Here is a 16,705-nt window from a genome sequence, read left to right as displayed (position 1 = left end):
TGGGTTTGTAGTGGTTGAATAGATGTCAAAGAAATGGTTACTGGCTAATTTACTCTACCTCAAGGCTTGCCAGTGCTCTCTTGGAGAAACATTTTTATTTTATGAAAAGAAAAATAAATAAAAATAATCAAGTAGAAGTAAAAGAAAACAAGGAAAATAGGAGCTTGAAAATTGCAGGTGTATTACAGATAAAAGAACGAACAGAGGACAAAATAAATCTTGAATTTTATGTAATTATTGAATTTGTTTTAAAGCCTAGAGTGCAGTAGGGAGAACAAAGATCTAACTTACAGTCTTCCATCTCGTGTACGCCTCCTCTTCAGGCGTAAGGAAATTCTGTATCATCTCTGCTGTGTTCTAGAAAACTCTTAAAATGCTCTAGGTTCTGATGTTCAGGCTTAGCTCTCCCAGAAACGTTTGCACCCGAGCTACCAGCACATATAGGCCACACACACACACACACACACACACACACGCGCGCGCACACAGGTTTGCTGTTTTTTCTTACTTGGGCTTTTTTTTCGGGTAGGTGGTGTTCACTTTCTCCATTGTACAAATGAGGATACCACTGGTGTCTGAGGCATTTTGTCTCTTCTGATTTTAAAATAAGATGCTTGAAGGTTCTGGAAATATTGCAGCTGAGATGAGGCTCTTTCTTTCCTTTCTGGCTTCTCAAAGCTTTGTGTGGGCTTAAAAGTGGCTCTTGAAGGAAATGGATGTTCTCTATTGGGAAAAGGCATTAACTTTAAGAGCAAAAGTCAAAGAACTGGCCCTCTGTACCCTGGTTTCTGTCCTGCTTAACCTGTAGGCGTTATTAAAGACTGGGAAATATGGATTTGGGGTCCTTACTTCTATAGACAGATCATCACCTGTTTCTATAATTTTCTCAGGCCTAAAAACCATGCATGTTTCCATCTAATACTCTTTTCAGGGAACTATTTAGACCATGCCCAGGTTTTGTAACTTACTATTGTCCAGGGAAATAGACTTCTGTAGGTTGATATTGCCTACTTCCTTTAGGTTATCATGTCTTCCATTTATATCACCTTAAAGAAATGTTTCTGGGCAAATGTGTCAGTAAGACTACCATCACCGAGGGAAAAAGACACCAACAAAAAAATAAAAAATAAATTTGAACCATAAAGGGTTAAGAAATTTGCCAGTGTTACTGGAGTCTAGGGAATCACCTGGAAGCAGAAATCTTAGGGATCTTGTTTCATTACTGGCTCAAAGTGGGGCCTAGGGCAAGTTGCTTCTCCCCTTTTGGACCCGTATTCTGAGAATACAGTAATTTTTGTCACTAGGGAAGCACCCAATATCCAATGCTGTTTTTATTTGTTTGATTTTTTCAAAAAGAGCTTTGCATTTATTGACAGAAAATTCACATCATACAACTCATCCATTTAAAGTGTACAATTAATTGTATGTTTTTTTAGCATATTCACAGGGTTGCACAACCATCATCATAATCTAGTTTTAGCACATTTTCATCCCCCTTCAAGGAAACCCTGTACCCATTATCAGTCAATCCCCATTTCTCTCCTGTGTCCTTCCCTCAGCCCTAAACAACCCCTAACCTACTGTCTGTCTCTGTAAATTAGCTTATTCTGGACATGTACCCTAAATAGAATCATACAATATGTGGCCTTTTGTGACTGGATTCCTTCACTTTTCATAATGTTTTCAAGAGTCAAACACGTTGTAGTGAGTGTCAGTACTTCATTCCTTTTTATGGCTGATTAATACTTTACTGGATGGATATAGCACATTTTCTTAATCCACTTCTCAGTTGACCAGCATTTGGGTTCTTTTCATTTTTTGGCTATTTGTATTGAGATACAAATCCTTTATCACCTATATGATTTGCAAATATTTTCTTGTGTTTCGTGGGTCTTCTTTTAGCTTTCTTGATGATCTCATTTGCAACACAAAAGTTTTTAATTTTGATGTAGTCCAATGTCCAATATATATATATTTTTTGAGATGAGGTCTCACTCTGTCACCAGACTGGAATGCAGTGGCGAGATCTTGGCTCACTGCAATTTTCACGTGTGGTGTTCAAGTGATTCCCCTGCCTCAGCCTCCCGAGTAGCTGGGACTATAAACATGTGCCACCAGGCCCGGCTAATTTTTAGTTTTTTTTTTTTTTTTTTTTTTGAGATGGAGACTCACTCTGTCACCCAGGCTGGAGAGCAGTGGCGTGATCTCGGCTCACTGCAAGCTCCGCCTCCCGGGTTCACGCCATTCTCCTGCCTCAGCCTCCCGGGTAGCTGGGACTACAGGCGCCCGCCACCACGCCCAGCTAATTTTTTGTATGTTTAGTAGAGACGGGGATTCACCGTAGCCAGGATGGTCTTGATCTCCTGACCTCTTGATCCACCCACCTCGGCCTCCCAAAGTGCTGGGATTACAGGTGTAAGCCACCACGCCTGGCCAATTTTTTTGATTTTTAGTAGAGACGGGGTTTCACCATGTTGGCGAGGATGGTCTCCTGACCTCATGATCCGCCCAGCTCGGCCTCCCAAAGTGCTGGGATTATAAGCATGAGCCACCACGCCCAGCCTAAGTGTTTTCTTTTGTCACCTATCTTTCGGTGCCAGATCCAGGAAACCATTGTGTAACCCAAGGTTACAAAGACTTATTCCTTATGTTTTCTTATGAGAATAGGTTTAGCTCTATGATTGTTTATCTCTTTTCACTGTAGAGTTCATCCAAACACTGAATACTTTAAAAAAAAAATGGTCAAAATGATCCAACTCCTGGTAGCTTCAAATAATGGAAAAGCTGGCAAGAATTGAGGCTTGTGTTGAATATTTCATTTCAGGCAGTTGTATCATGATTCCATGCTCCCATCCATATTTCCTTTGCTATAATAAGTTTTAACTTTAATTTGTTCTGCCCACATTGCTGGGCAATTTAAGAAATCGTTTCCTTAGTAAAGTCTGAAACTGATAGCTATTATATTTTTCTATGAAATGTTTTGCTCTTTATGTGTTGCCTATACTGCAGTCTATCCTCTAAAATCACTTTTAGTTTTTCCTTTTCACGTGCTTTTTTTTTCAATCTCTTTTTAATTTCTCACTTTTATTATTATGTCCTGGGAGATTTTTAAAAAGCCTTCATTTTTTGACAGGGCTTTTTTTCAAGATAATAATGTTTTGCCTAATTATCTTGCAGTATCTACAGCCCTTAATATGTGGTGAGAATTTAATACACATTAAACAGCAAAAGATTTATGCTTGACCTTTTCAGATGGATATCAGTTGTATTAGATTTCCTAATTAGCCATTGGTCTAACCTCACTGGTGCTTCAGAATTTAGATGGTGGCCCCTCAACATGTAAAGCTCTAGTGTTAATCTAAATAAGAGAATAACAAGAATGTGAACTTGTGGAGACTTTTAGTGATGGTAATGGCCAGGCTTCATAGCATTAGCCATCACTTGCAAAACCTTGACCTCCATGTTTCTTACTAGATATGGTCACACACGTTATTACGGGAGCCCTTGGCTTCTCCCCTTCACCTCTAGGGAAGCAATTATTTCTATTCTACTTAGAAAAACTGTATCCTATATAGTGGTTGTCTTCCTGCTCCCCAGGAAATAATCTGCTGGAATTCAAAATACAATTACCACGCTTGACCACTTTCCTATATCCTGGAGCTGACCATTATTAATGGCATCCAATTATTCATAGCAATCAAGCAGCTGACCTTGCTAAACAGATCACCGCAGTGGGCATCTGACAGTCAGTCTGCTGGCTGGGCATAATAGAAGGAGACAATGTCATATCCTGGTCCATCTTTGGTGAAAACAACATGTCACTTGCAGACTTACTGGAATGCTATAATGACTTGATTGCTAGATTTAGCCTGTCATTATTTTAAAAGCATGTGTTTATATATGCTGGCAGGAGCAGGAAAAAGAAGTTGGTTTAGGTAAGCTTGGTGTCTGAGAATGTCTTTGGCTTGCTCTGTATCACTGCAAATTAACAGAGTGACCTTTGATTAATCATTTAGGTTTCCAAGCTTGAATTTTTTGTCAATTCTAAAATGAGGGCATTTTGCCTACTTTCAAGGGTGGGCATGAGAGTTGAATGATATAATCATGATGAAACAATCAGGTAAGCAGCAGTTGCTCCATCACTGTCAGTTTCCTGTCCATTGAGTCAATCTGCGCCTTGGCTCCAACAGAGATAAAAGGAATAACATACGGGCTTTTTTATTCCTCCCTAAGATGCAGGATAGGTTTTGACTCCCACATGAATGCTGCTTTTTCATTTTTCTTTTTCCACAAGCCCACAAGTCAAAGGTTTTTCTTTATTGTGCTGTGGCATTAAAGTGTGATATTTGTTTGCAGTGAAGGATCTTAAGCATAAAAACTGACATAAATTTCCAGGTGGTTGGCTTTTGACCCTTTAATTTCCTTTACTCTATTTTCCCTTTGAGTTTGCATGATCTATAACAGCTCTGCTCCAACTGCAGAAAGGAGCAAATTGTTTACCTTTGAAAGTACATTAATTCTCTCATGCCACCAGGAGGGGGGTTTTCACAAGGAACCAACTTTATTTGAATTTTAAGCCAAGCAGTTTGAAGGGGGATGGAAAAATGCACACAGTTAATATTCACTAGAGTGTCACTGACAGGTCTAATTCAAAGTGACCACATAAAAACTCCTTTATTAGTCCTTTCTCCTTGTCACTATGAGTTATGCTCTAGTGTCATTTGCATCCCGTTTAAAAATCCATACTTTTATAAGTTTGCTAGATTGAAATGAAGATGAAATATTCTCTTTAGAATTTCTTATCTACATTGCTTACCAGTGGTGAGTATGCAATGCATTTAACTTGCCATGAACCTTAGGAAGCATCAGGCAGAACTTACTAAGAGAAATGGGAACTTAATTTTAAAGAAGGTGGCTGAGAGTGTCTGATTTGCCCTGAGGGCAATTGGGAATTTCCTGCTGACCTGTGAAATAGCCTGTATTTCTGCACTCCTGGTGGGCCATATGGCTATACAAATAGGTGAAGGACGGCGCACAGAGGGACCTTGTGGTGGCTTAGGGCTCTGGTATATTCAGCCTGCAGGCTGGGCAATTTAGAAAGTGGCCCTATCTGCTTTGTAGATAGTAAAATGCCATAGCGGCTAAAGGAATAGACTTCAATCCTGACAGATCGAGGTTTTTTGTTTTTTTTTTTGAGACGGAGTCTCGCTCTGTCGCCCAGGCTGGAGTGCAGTGGCGCAATCTTGGCTCACTGAAAGCTCTGCCTCCCCAGTTCATGCCATTCTCCTGCCTCAGCCTCCCGAGTAGATGGGACTACAGGCGCCCACCACCACGCCCAGCTAATTTTTTGTATTTTTAGTAGAGACGGGGTTTCACTGTGTTAGCCAGGATGTTCTCGATATCCTGACCTCGTGATCCGCCTGTCTTGGCCTCCCAAAGTGCTGGGATTACAGGCGTGAGCCACTGCACCCGGCTGACAGACCGAGTTTTAAATGTTAGCTTTTGACTTTTATCACTACGGTTTTCTTATGTGAGAAATAACAGTAACTGTCAAGGCTCTTGAAGACTTGGATGAGATGATACATGCGCTAGTATTCTCTTGCTACATGCAGTATATTGAATAGTGCCCCCTAAAAGATATGTCCAGGTATACATTCCCAGAACGGTGAATATGATCTCATTTGCAAAAATGGTCTTTGCAGGTATAATGAAGAATCTTGAGGTCATCCTGGATTACCAAAGTGGGCCCTAAATCCAGTGGCAGAAGACACAGACACAGAGAGGAGACCAGGTGAAGACAAAAGAAGAGGCTGGAGTGATGCGACCATCAGGTAAGGAAAACCAACAACTATCAGGAGCCGGAAGAGGCAAGAAACGGAATCTCTTCTAGAGGATCTGGAGGAGTGTGGTTCTGTGAACACCTTGATTTCAGACTTCTGACCTGCAATTCTGTGCGATAAAATGCTGATGCTTAAAATCACTTTTGGCCACGTGCGGTAGCTCACGCCTGTAATCCCAGCACTCTGGGAGGCCAAGACGGGCAGATCATGAGGTCAAGAGATTGAGACCATCCTGGCCAACATGGTGAGACCCCGTCTCTACTAAAAATACAAAAATTAGCTGGGCATGGTGGCCCGCGCCTGTAATCCCAGCTACTCGGGAGGCTGAGGCAGGAGAAACTCTTGAACCCAGGAGGCAGAGATTACAGTGAGCCGAGATCGTGCCATTGCACTCCAGCCTGGCGACAGAGCAAGACGCCGTCTCAAAAAAAAAAAAAAAATTGGGATTCAAATGACACTCAAACATCTCTCATAGTGACAAGGAAATAGGACTAATAAAGGACTTTTTATGTGGTCACTTTGAATCAGATGTGTCAATGACAGACTAGTAAATATAAACTGTGTGTGTTTCCCCATCCTCCTTCAAATTGCTTGGCTTAAAATTCAAATGTTAGTTCCTTGTGAAACTCTCCCTCCTACTGGCATGAGAGAATTCATGTATTTCTGAAAGTAAACAATTTGCTTCTTTCTGCAGACACAGACCAATAGAAAACAAATCTTCACTGCAGGATTAAATGCTATGACAAAATCTAGTTGGGTTTGGGACAAAGAACAGAAGGATTACTTAAATGGTAGAATCAGTGTGGTGGGCTCCTGGCAAAGATGGGAACAGGGACAGAAGTAGAGACATTGGTTTTAAGCAAATGACTAAGCATGGATAACAGAGGCAGAAGTCTTAGGGAAAAATAAGTATTTTTGTAGAGGACTTCTGTTATTAAAGCAAAGTGTTGACTTCAAAATTTGACATTGCCATCAGGCATGAGAAGCAGAAGACTTTTGCTGGGTCGAATATTGTTGTTCTGTGTACGGCACAGCAAGGGAACTTCCTGGATGTTCTAGGGAAGGGATGGGCAATCTTTGACCCTAAAGAGCCAGGTGGTAAAGAGCTTATGGGCTATATGGTCTCTTACAACTTGCTGACTTTACATTATAGCATGAAAGCATTGATAGACAATATGTAAACAAACGAGTCTGAGACAGTTCCAAACTTTATTTATTGGACACTGAAATCTGGGTTTCATATAGTTTCCACAGGTCTTGATACATATTTTTTGTCAACCATTTAAAAATGTCATAACCATTCTTAGCTTGAAAGTTGTACCAGAACAGGCAGTGAGATATATGTGGCCCTTTCACAGTTTGCCAAGCCCTGTTATATAGAGTGAAGCTTCTGTTCCTACAAGGAAAGGAGCAAGCTTTTATGTCTAGATATTCTTCTGCAAGCAGCAACAAGCAGGCAGAGTGGAGAGTTATATGGGGAAGAGAAGTTTCCTTGGGGGAAGCTGTGTGATCTCTGCAGAATTCTCAGCTCCCACTGGCCCAATAATCATGGGCCTGAGCTTGACTAAAAAATATTATTTTTTGCTTCATGAATCAACATTTAATGATAATGTTTCAGTGACAAAAGTGCAAATTATGCATGAAATTGATGTACATTATTCCATAATGAAGTAATCTGAATAGAAAAACACATTAGGTATTTATACTGACAACAAGCCATTTAAAACTATTAGGACATTTTGAAAAGGAGAACCATATCCCTGAAAACATGAATGACTGGAAATTGGAGCTATTTAGTTGTGACCAGGGAGATGGAGCATTCTGTTCCAGCACTGCCCAGTTGCCTTTATGGTCATAGATTTTAAAATGATGAAAGACAGTTTGTATCTCTTGTTCTGTGATATCATTTTCTCAATGATAATAAATAGTGCATTCCTCTATAACTTCATTTACAACCTTCACCACACTTTGGGGCTCTGGAAATATGCTTATAAACAAATGGTTATGAATTTGAATGTAAATTTGTCAAATACTCTGTGGATTTAAGTATCTTATTATTCAGACCTTGTGGGTACTCCACAAATTATTAAGCTTAAGTTATGCCATGTCAATTGTGAAGTATGTGCCTTCCACCTTCTTTTAAAACTTTGCATTTTATACTCACCGATTCCATATCAGTTTCCACAAAAGTACATCCTCTTGTCAATAAGCTTTTGTAGGTTTAACATTAAATGTCAATGTAAGTGGCGCTACTCTGTACAGATAATAGATTTTTAGAGCTTAAGGTGGCCTCAGAGATGACCTAACCCAACTTCCTGATTTTACACCTGAAGGAAGTGACAGCGAAGTGACTTTGTAATTCATTTGTTTCACCATTGGCCATAGGTGGTTTCTATTTCACCCTATACTGAAACTTGGCCCTCCACTATACAGTCTGAAATACTTGGTCAGCGGTTTGTAAGAGAGACAAATTATTCTCAGCGTCTCTTCTATAGCCTCTATTTTTCTCATAAATATATCTGAAAGATCAGGAAATCACAAGCGGGTTGGATTAGGAACTTTCTTTTCACTTAGCCCATGGCTTTGGATCTTGATGCTAGAAACTATTCCATTAATATTGTTACTTTTAAAAAAAAATTTAAATTCGATTTTTAGATTTGGAGGTACATGTATGTGTTTATTCCATAGGTATATTGCATACTGGTGGGGATTGGGATGTTACCTTTACTAAGAGAGTAAATTGGGCCTGGCGCAGTGGCTCATGCCTGTAATCCCAACACTTTGGGAGGCCGAGGTGGGAGGATCACGAGGTCAGGAGATGGAGACCATCCTGGCTAACACAGTGAAACCCCATCTCTACTAAAAATACAAAAATTAGCCTGGCGTGGTGGCAGGTGCCTGTAGTCCCAGCTACTCGGGATGCTGAGGTAGGAAAATGGTGTGAACCTGGGAGGCGGAGCTTGCAGTGAGCTGAGATCGTGCCACTACACTCCAGCCTGGGTGACAGAGCCAGACTCCGTCTCAAACAAACAAACAAACAAACAAATAAACAAACAAAAAGACTAGTGATGGGGTAGAGGTCAATGGGTACAGGAAGCAACAGTTAGTATAAAGGCATCTAGTTGGGGCAACTGTGTCACACAGAGAATGGTCAATATTTGTCTTTGGGAAGGCAGCAAAACTGTGCGAAACTGCAGAACTAATCCCTGGATTTGGGGCAGGATCCAACTTTTGGGAAGAACTCTAGCAAGACATATCCACATCCTCAGCTGGGGTTTAGAGGGCTAGGAATGAGAATTTTCTAGAACTCATTCTAGGGGAGAGGAACCTAGAGAGAAGCCCAGAAACCTTGTAATGGAAAAAAGGCAATGAGAAAGGGGAGGAAAAGAAGCTGAGTAATTAAACATTTAAGCTCATATTTCCTCTGTTTGGTCTTAGGGAGTGAGTTCTCAATGAAGTCACTCAAACAGATATGCAGAGGTAGCAAAGGCAGGGTTGAGGGCAGTGGCCTGGTCTGCCCCTGTCACTCCAATGCAGATTATCCTTAATCATTGTGTGTGAGCCCTGTCTGTTTTTTGCATGGTCTGTTAAGTCTAGCAATGCTTACTTTCTCTGCAGAGATTTTCAATTTGGAAAGTTTTGTGATTCCATGAAAACCAATTCTTCATGAAATCTGGAGATAACATTTTTTAACTGCTTTTATTGCAGAGGAAAGAATAGACAATAGCGTTCCATATCATAAATTCCTATTACTAGTATGGTAGAGCTATAGAAAATGAAATGGCCTTTTATGTATTTAAGTTTGCACTCATAGGGTTATCAGAATATCAGCCAATGGGTTTTGCTTCAGCAATTCTTGCGTCGGCATTTGATTATTAGCACTATTGCTATGTATAAATACCTGAATCATAAAAAGTATTTAAAAAATATAACGTTTCCTTAAAACTCATTGAAAAACCCAGTCTCGGAGGTGGAAGTGATCTGGTCCTTTCTTGACTCACCTTTGCTCCCAGTAGATGAGCCTGCTTACCAGAGTGCTTTCTTTTGCTTGGTCTCAGTTCTGCTTTTGGGCAATTCCACAAGATCATGAGCAGGATCTTGGGTCAGCTTCATGCCCATCTTGCTGCTCTTTTCCTGTTAACCAGGATGCCCATATGTGGATCTGGGTGAAGCTTCACATGCCTAACAATGGCATATTCTTATCGGTGCAATGATTATATTTACATCCCCAAGGTGGGAACTCAATAATTCCATTCTATAGGATCTCAGCTGATCTAATTTCTGGGAGTGCTGCTTGCTGAGATGTAGTTACTTTGGGTGGGTTTTTGAACCCTGACTCATGTATAACTCTGGGCCTTTCTGACCTGTCATCCGAGGTTCCTTCCTGAATACCTGAAACCTACATTCTATGTTTTGATCTCTAGTTCTATGCAAATTATGGGTGTGGAGCTTGATCTGCACAACTTATTTTCTTCACCTGTTTTCTACTTCTTTGCATTCTGTCGTGATCGTTAAACTTCTCTTACTTGTTATATGAGTATGAAGCCTCTTCTAGGATCTGATTTAGTCTTAGCATACTTACTGCGCCCAAATCATTTCCTAGCCTCTATACAGATGCCAGTGTCTTGATTCCTTCACCCCTCCTGCCTTTTCTCTGGTTCTCTGGGTCCCTTAACAATCTCATCTCAATTATCTTGCTAACCAATACCTTTTCAATACCTCTTGAACATCTAAAACTATCCTCATTCTTTCCTATCTCAATCCAAGACTAAATGTCAATGCCAGAAGCCTTCTACATTAAAATAAAAACAAGAACCAAACCAAACCGAACCATACATACTTAAGAAACATTTAGAAGCACCCTACCATCATTGGATTAGTGAAAAAACAGGGTCGTATACCTAGATAGCCTTATATGCATTTATGTCACAGCCTGACCAGGTTTATTTTGATAGATTGCTATCTACCTTATACGGAAATACTTTCTGCAGAGCTCCGTGTACAACATGAAAAACTACCTTGAGTTGTATTCATAAATAATATTTGAAGTAGAAAACAGTTTGCCTTACCAGAACCCTTCTTTACTTTGAAATGACTGATAAAATTTCCTTAAAATATTTCAGTGATATGAAAAATATGTTAGGACGTTTTATTATTTATTGCTTTTGATATAACATGAAAACAATGCCTGCAACTGGTTTTCAGAGGATTTGAGTTTTGATCATTTATCTTTTGATTTATTGGTTGGAAACATTTCCCTCACTGAGAGGCTTCTTTCATAAATTGTGGGATATCACACAGTTTGTAAAATAACCTGGAAAAGGAAAAGAAAATAATAATTTTAAAAATCCATTTGATAATTTTAGCTGGATTTCGTCTTCTGATGAAGGCTTTCTTAAGCCTATTGAGAGAGGCTTCTTTCAAAACTATTTTCTTTTTAATAAGAAGGAAAATTAACATAAACTTTATTTTTTAAATAAATTTTTAATTTAAGGCCCAGCATATGGACTGTCTTGGTTAATATGCCATCTGTATTTTAAAAGAATGGTATGCTACTGTTGGGGTATTCTTTGAATGTCAAATTATAGTTATTTTTCTATATGATTACTAATTTTCTATGTACTTGTTCTATCAATTACTGAGAAATAAGTTTTTGAAATCTTCAATTATAATTACAAATTTATTTGTACTCCATAAAATCTGTAGTTTTTAATTTATTTTTAAGTTCTATTTTTAGGTACGCTCACATTTAGGGTTTTTATGCCTTCTTGATTAACTCCTTTATCATTATGATTCTTTTATCTTTATCCTTGGTAATATATCTTCATTTAAAGTCTACTTTATCTAGTATTAATGTAACCACATCAGCTTTATGATTAATATTTGCCTGGCACATATTTTTCCACAAACTTACTTTCAACATGTCTGTATATTTTTTAATATGTCTTTATATTTGTAGCCTGCCTGCCTTCTTCCCTTCTTTCTCACCTCCCCTTCCCTCCCCTCCCCTCCCTCCCTGCCTCCCTCAATTCTGCTTTTGGGCAATTCCACAAGATCATGAGCAGGATCTTGGGTCAGCTTCATGCCCATCTTGCTGCTCTTTTGCCTGTTAACAAGGATGCCCTATGTGGATCTGGGTGAAGGTTGCATTTACAACCTTCACCACACTTTGGGGCTCTGGAAATATGCTGGAAATATCCCTCCCTCCCTCCCCCCCTACCTCCCTTCCTTCCTTCCTTCCTTCCTTCCTTCCTTCTTTCCTGCCTGCCTGCCTGCCTTCCTTCCTTCCTTCCTTCCTTCCTTCCTTCCTTCCTTCCTTCTGACAGTATATAGTTGGGTCTTATATTTTATACAGTCTGACATGTCTACCTTTTAATTGGAATGTTTGGACTATTTATATTTTAGGAAAACATTTATTTAAGATGGGAGGATTATAGTTACTTCTTCCTCAAATGTTTGATGATATTTACCAGTGAATTTCAGTTTCATTGATTTTTCTCTTTTGTTTGTGCACTTTATATTTCATTGATTTCCACGCTTAGTTTTTTATTTTCTGCTTTCTACTTACTTTGGGTTTATTTTGCTCTTATTTTACTAGCTTCTTTTTTTAATTTTATTATTATTATAATTTAAGTTTTTGGGTACATGTGCACAACATGCAGGTTTGTTAGATATGTATACATGTGCCATGTTGGTGTGCTGCACCCATTAACTCGTCATTTAGCATTAGCTATATCTCCTAATGCTATCCCTCCCCCCTCCCCCCACCCCATTATTTTACTAGTTTCTTAAAATGAACCTGGATTATTAATTTTAACTTTGCTTTTTCTCTAATGTAAGCATCTCAAGATATATATTTTCCTTTAAGGATTGCTTTAGTTGTAACACACTAAGTTTATTTTAAAAATTAATTTATATTTTATGGTATTTTTCTTTATATTAAAATTAACATATAATTGTACATATTTATAGGGTACATAGTGGTGTTTTGATATATATATATAATGTATAGCAATCAGATCAGGGTAATTGGCATATTCATTATCTCGATCATTTATGATTTCTTCATGTTGGGAACATGCAATATCTTCCTTCTAGCTATTTGAATTTATGAATTATTAACTTTGGTCATTCTACAGTGCTATAGAACACTATAACTTATTCTTTCTATCTAGCTGTAATTTTGTATCCTCTAACAAATCTCTCCCTGTAACCCCCTTACCTCTATTCTTCCCCGCCTCCGGTATCTTCTGTTCTACTTTTTACTTCTATGACATGAACATTTTTTAGCTTTCACATACGGGTGAGAATATGCGGTGTTTAACTTCCTGTTCCTGGCTCATTTCACTGAACATAATGTCCTCCAGTTTCAACCATGTTCTGTGAATGACAGGATTTATTTTTTTTTAATGTCCAAATAGTATTCCATTGTGTGTATATACCACATTTTAAAAACTCATTCATCTGTTGTTAGACACCTAAGTTGATTTCACATATTGGCTATTGTGAACAATGCTGCAACAAACATGGGAATGCAGATGTGTCATCTAGATACTGATTTTCCTATTCTTTGGATAAATGGCCAGCAGTGGTACTGCTGGATCTTATGGAAGTTCTATTGGCAGTATTTTGATGAGCCTCTGTACTGTTCTCCATTGTAACCATACTACTTTACATTCCTACCGAGAGTGTATGAGTTCCCTTTTCAGCATTTGTTATTTTTTGTCTTTTTGATAATAGCCATCCTAACTGGGGTGAGATGATACCTCGTTGTGGTTTTGATTTGCATTTCCCTGGTGATTAATGATATTGAGCATTTTTTTCATATATTTGTTGACTATTTGTATGTCTTTTTTTTGGAGAAATGTCTGTTCATATTATTTACCCATTTAAAAATCAGATTGTTTTTTGCTGTTGAGATGTTTGAATTTCTTATATATTCTGGATATTAATCACCTATTTGATGGAGAATTTGCAAATATTTTCTCCCATTCTGTAGGTTGCCTCTTCACTCTGATTGTTTCTTTTGTTGTGCGAAAACTTTTTTGTTTGATATAATCTCATGTGTTTGTTGTTGCTTTTGTTGCCTGTGAGTTTGTGGTCTTCTTTATAAAATCTTTTCTCAGACCAATGTCCTGAAGCATTTCCCCTATGTTTTCTTCTGGTAGTTTATAGTATGGGGTCTTAAGTTCAGGTCTTTGATCCATTTTGAGTTGATTTGTCTATAGGGAAAGAGGTGGGGGGTCTAGTTTCATTCTTTTGCATGTATATATTTAGTTTTTTCAGAACCATTTATTGAAGAGACTGTCCTTTCCCCATTGCGTGTTCTTGATTCTTTTGGCAAAAATCAGTTGGCTATATAGGGACTAATTTCTGGCCACCCATGAAGTTTAATTTGTTGTATTTCCATTATTCAGGTAAAAATATTTCTATTTGCTTTGGTAATGTTTTCCTTTTACTCATGTTTTACTTAGAATTATGTTGTTAAATTTTCAAATATTTGGGGATATTCCAGATATAATTTTGTTACTGATTTCTAATATAATTGTATTTTAGTTAGAAAATGTACTCTGTATGTTTTCAATCATTTGAAATTAAGGTATGTTTTCTGACCCAACATATGGTCTATCTTGTGCACATCAAAAGAATGCAATTGCTTTGAGTAGTGGTCTATATAATTTCAATTAATTTCATTTAGTATTTTAAAATTGTTTAACAGTGCATTTCACATCATCAAGATCCTTTGATTTTTTAAAACATTGTGATATGCTCCTCTTTGTTTTTACTATTATTCCTTTTCTTGAAGCACTTTTTGTCTAATTTTTAAATATAATCAGTCTGTTTATAAAAAGATGTCCATTGCAAGTTAGAAAGAGAGCCCTCCCCAGAGACTGAGTTGGCCAGCACATTTTTCTTGGACTTTCCAGACTCCAGAATTGTGAGAAATAAATGTCTGTTATCTTAGTTACCCAGTGTATGGTATCTGTAATAGCAGCCTTAAGTGACTAAGACGTACCTCTTTGTGTATGATGTAAGACTCTTTAATATGGTGTGCCTGTGTCTCCACCCAAATCTCTTCTGGAACTGTAGTTCCCATAACCCCACTGTGTTGTGAGGGCGACCCAGTGGGAGGTAATTGAATCATGGGTGGTTACATCCATGCTGTTCTTGTGACAGTGAGTTGAGTTCTCATGAGACCTGATAGTTTTATAAGTGGTATCCCTCTACCCCCGGCCTTTGCTCTGCATTTCTCCTTGCTGCCACCATGTGAAGAAGGACATGCTTGCTTCCCCTTCTGCCATGATTGTGAGTTTCCTGAGGCCTCACCAGCCATGCTGAACTGTGAGTCAATTAAGCCTCTTTCCTTTATGAATTACACAGTCTCGGGTATGTCTTTATTAGCAGCATGAGAACAGACTAATACACCCTTACACTGCAGTGATTCCATTTACTTCTTTCCTATAATTGCTCCTGTAGTTGTCACATATTTACTTCTACGTATGTTTAAAACCCACAATTCACTGCCATTATTTTTGCTTTAAACAGACTTTCAAACAAATTTTAAAAATGATAAAAGATTTTTAAAATATTTTCTCATATATTCACCATTTTCAGTGCTCTTTATTCTACCCACTTTTTTTTTTTTAAATACCAGTTAATAAGTATTTTAGGCTTTGCGGGCAATACAATCTGTGTCATAATGACTCATCTATGCTCATGTGAGTAAAATAAGCCATAGATAATTTATAAACAATTGAGCATGGCTGAGTTCCAATAAAACTTTATTTGTAAATACCAAACTTTAAATTTCATATATTTTCACTAAACTTTGAAATTTACATAATTTTCAAAATATTATTCTTTTGATTTTTCTAATTATTTCAATATGTTAAAACTATCTTACCTTATGGACCACATAAAAGATGGCTGGATTTGGCTTATAGTTTATAATTTGCTAACTTCTGCTATAGATCCATGTTTATTTGTGGTACTATTAAGCCTCAACTTAAAGGCTTAATAGTAATATTCTGCAATATTCTTTAGTAATCTGTAATATTCTTTAGTGCGGATTTACTAATGACACTTTTTTGGTTGTTATTTGTCTGAAAATCAACTTATTTCTCCCTCAATTTTGAACAATATTTTCCTGGGCTATAGGATTCTAGGTTGACAGGTTTTTGTTTTTCAGCACTTAAAAGATGTTGTTCTGTTGTTTCCTGGTTAGTCATATCTCTATGCTCTGTTTCCTCTGCCACAAAGTGAAGTCTTTGGTTTCCACAGCTGCATCTTGGAAAGGTAGAATACTTTTTGCAAATGCAAAAATCACCTCCTATGTTTCTCTTCTCTTATGAGCAGCCTACATTGCCTATTTTCTAGTATCTAAAAACAGTTACTTTACATAGTTTGTTTAGTTATCTATTTATTTTTACCATGAGAATACATCCTATACCTGTGATTTTTGTCATGGACAGATCCAGAAATCTTTTGTATATGTTTAAAATAGAAGTGGTGATTAGCTTACATTGTATTCATACAAAATCATATTTGAATCCCAAGAAATGTTTAATATTTAAATTTCACTTTGTCTTTTCAAAACCTTTAAAAATGTAAGTCCTAGACCATTGGATTATGAGGCTGTAGCAAAGGGTTACCTTAGGCCATGAAACTTGAGTGTTATAACATCAACCAATCAACATTTATTGAGCATCACCTATGTACCAGATGCTGGTGGATCTCAGAATTGTTGCTCTTGCAAGTTCAATATTATATAATAAATCTTGATATTCTAATACCACTTTTTGAAGAAAAGTTGAATAATGTCACAAAAACAAACAAGATTCCATAATTCTAAAGCATTGGGAGCT

General features: G+C 37.8%; 1 long non-coding RNA gene across 2 annotated transcripts in view; it reads left to right on the top strand.

Moving 5' to 3' along the window:
• Nucleotides 1-16,705, top strand: part of LOC107973427 (uncharacterized) — a 585,387-nt gene that overhangs the window by 30,076 nt on the left and 538,606 nt on the right. For both annotated transcript variants that reach the window (XR_010149159.1, XR_010149160.1), the window contains exon 2: nt 5,703-5,831. This is a non-coding gene — a long non-coding RNA (uncharacterized LOC107973427). The remainder of the gene's footprint in view (nt 1-5,702; nt 5,832-16,705) is intronic.

Source organism: Pan troglodytes, chromosome 12 (genome assembly GCF_028858775.2).
Source record: "Pan troglodytes isolate AG18354 chromosome 12, NHGRI_mPanTro3-v2.0_pri, whole genome shotgun sequence".
Lineage (NCBI taxonomy): Eukaryota > Metazoa > Chordata > Mammalia > Primates > Hominidae > Pan > Pan troglodytes.
Note: the sequence above shows the minus strand (reverse complement) of the source record. Positions and strands in the feature narration are given on the sequence as shown.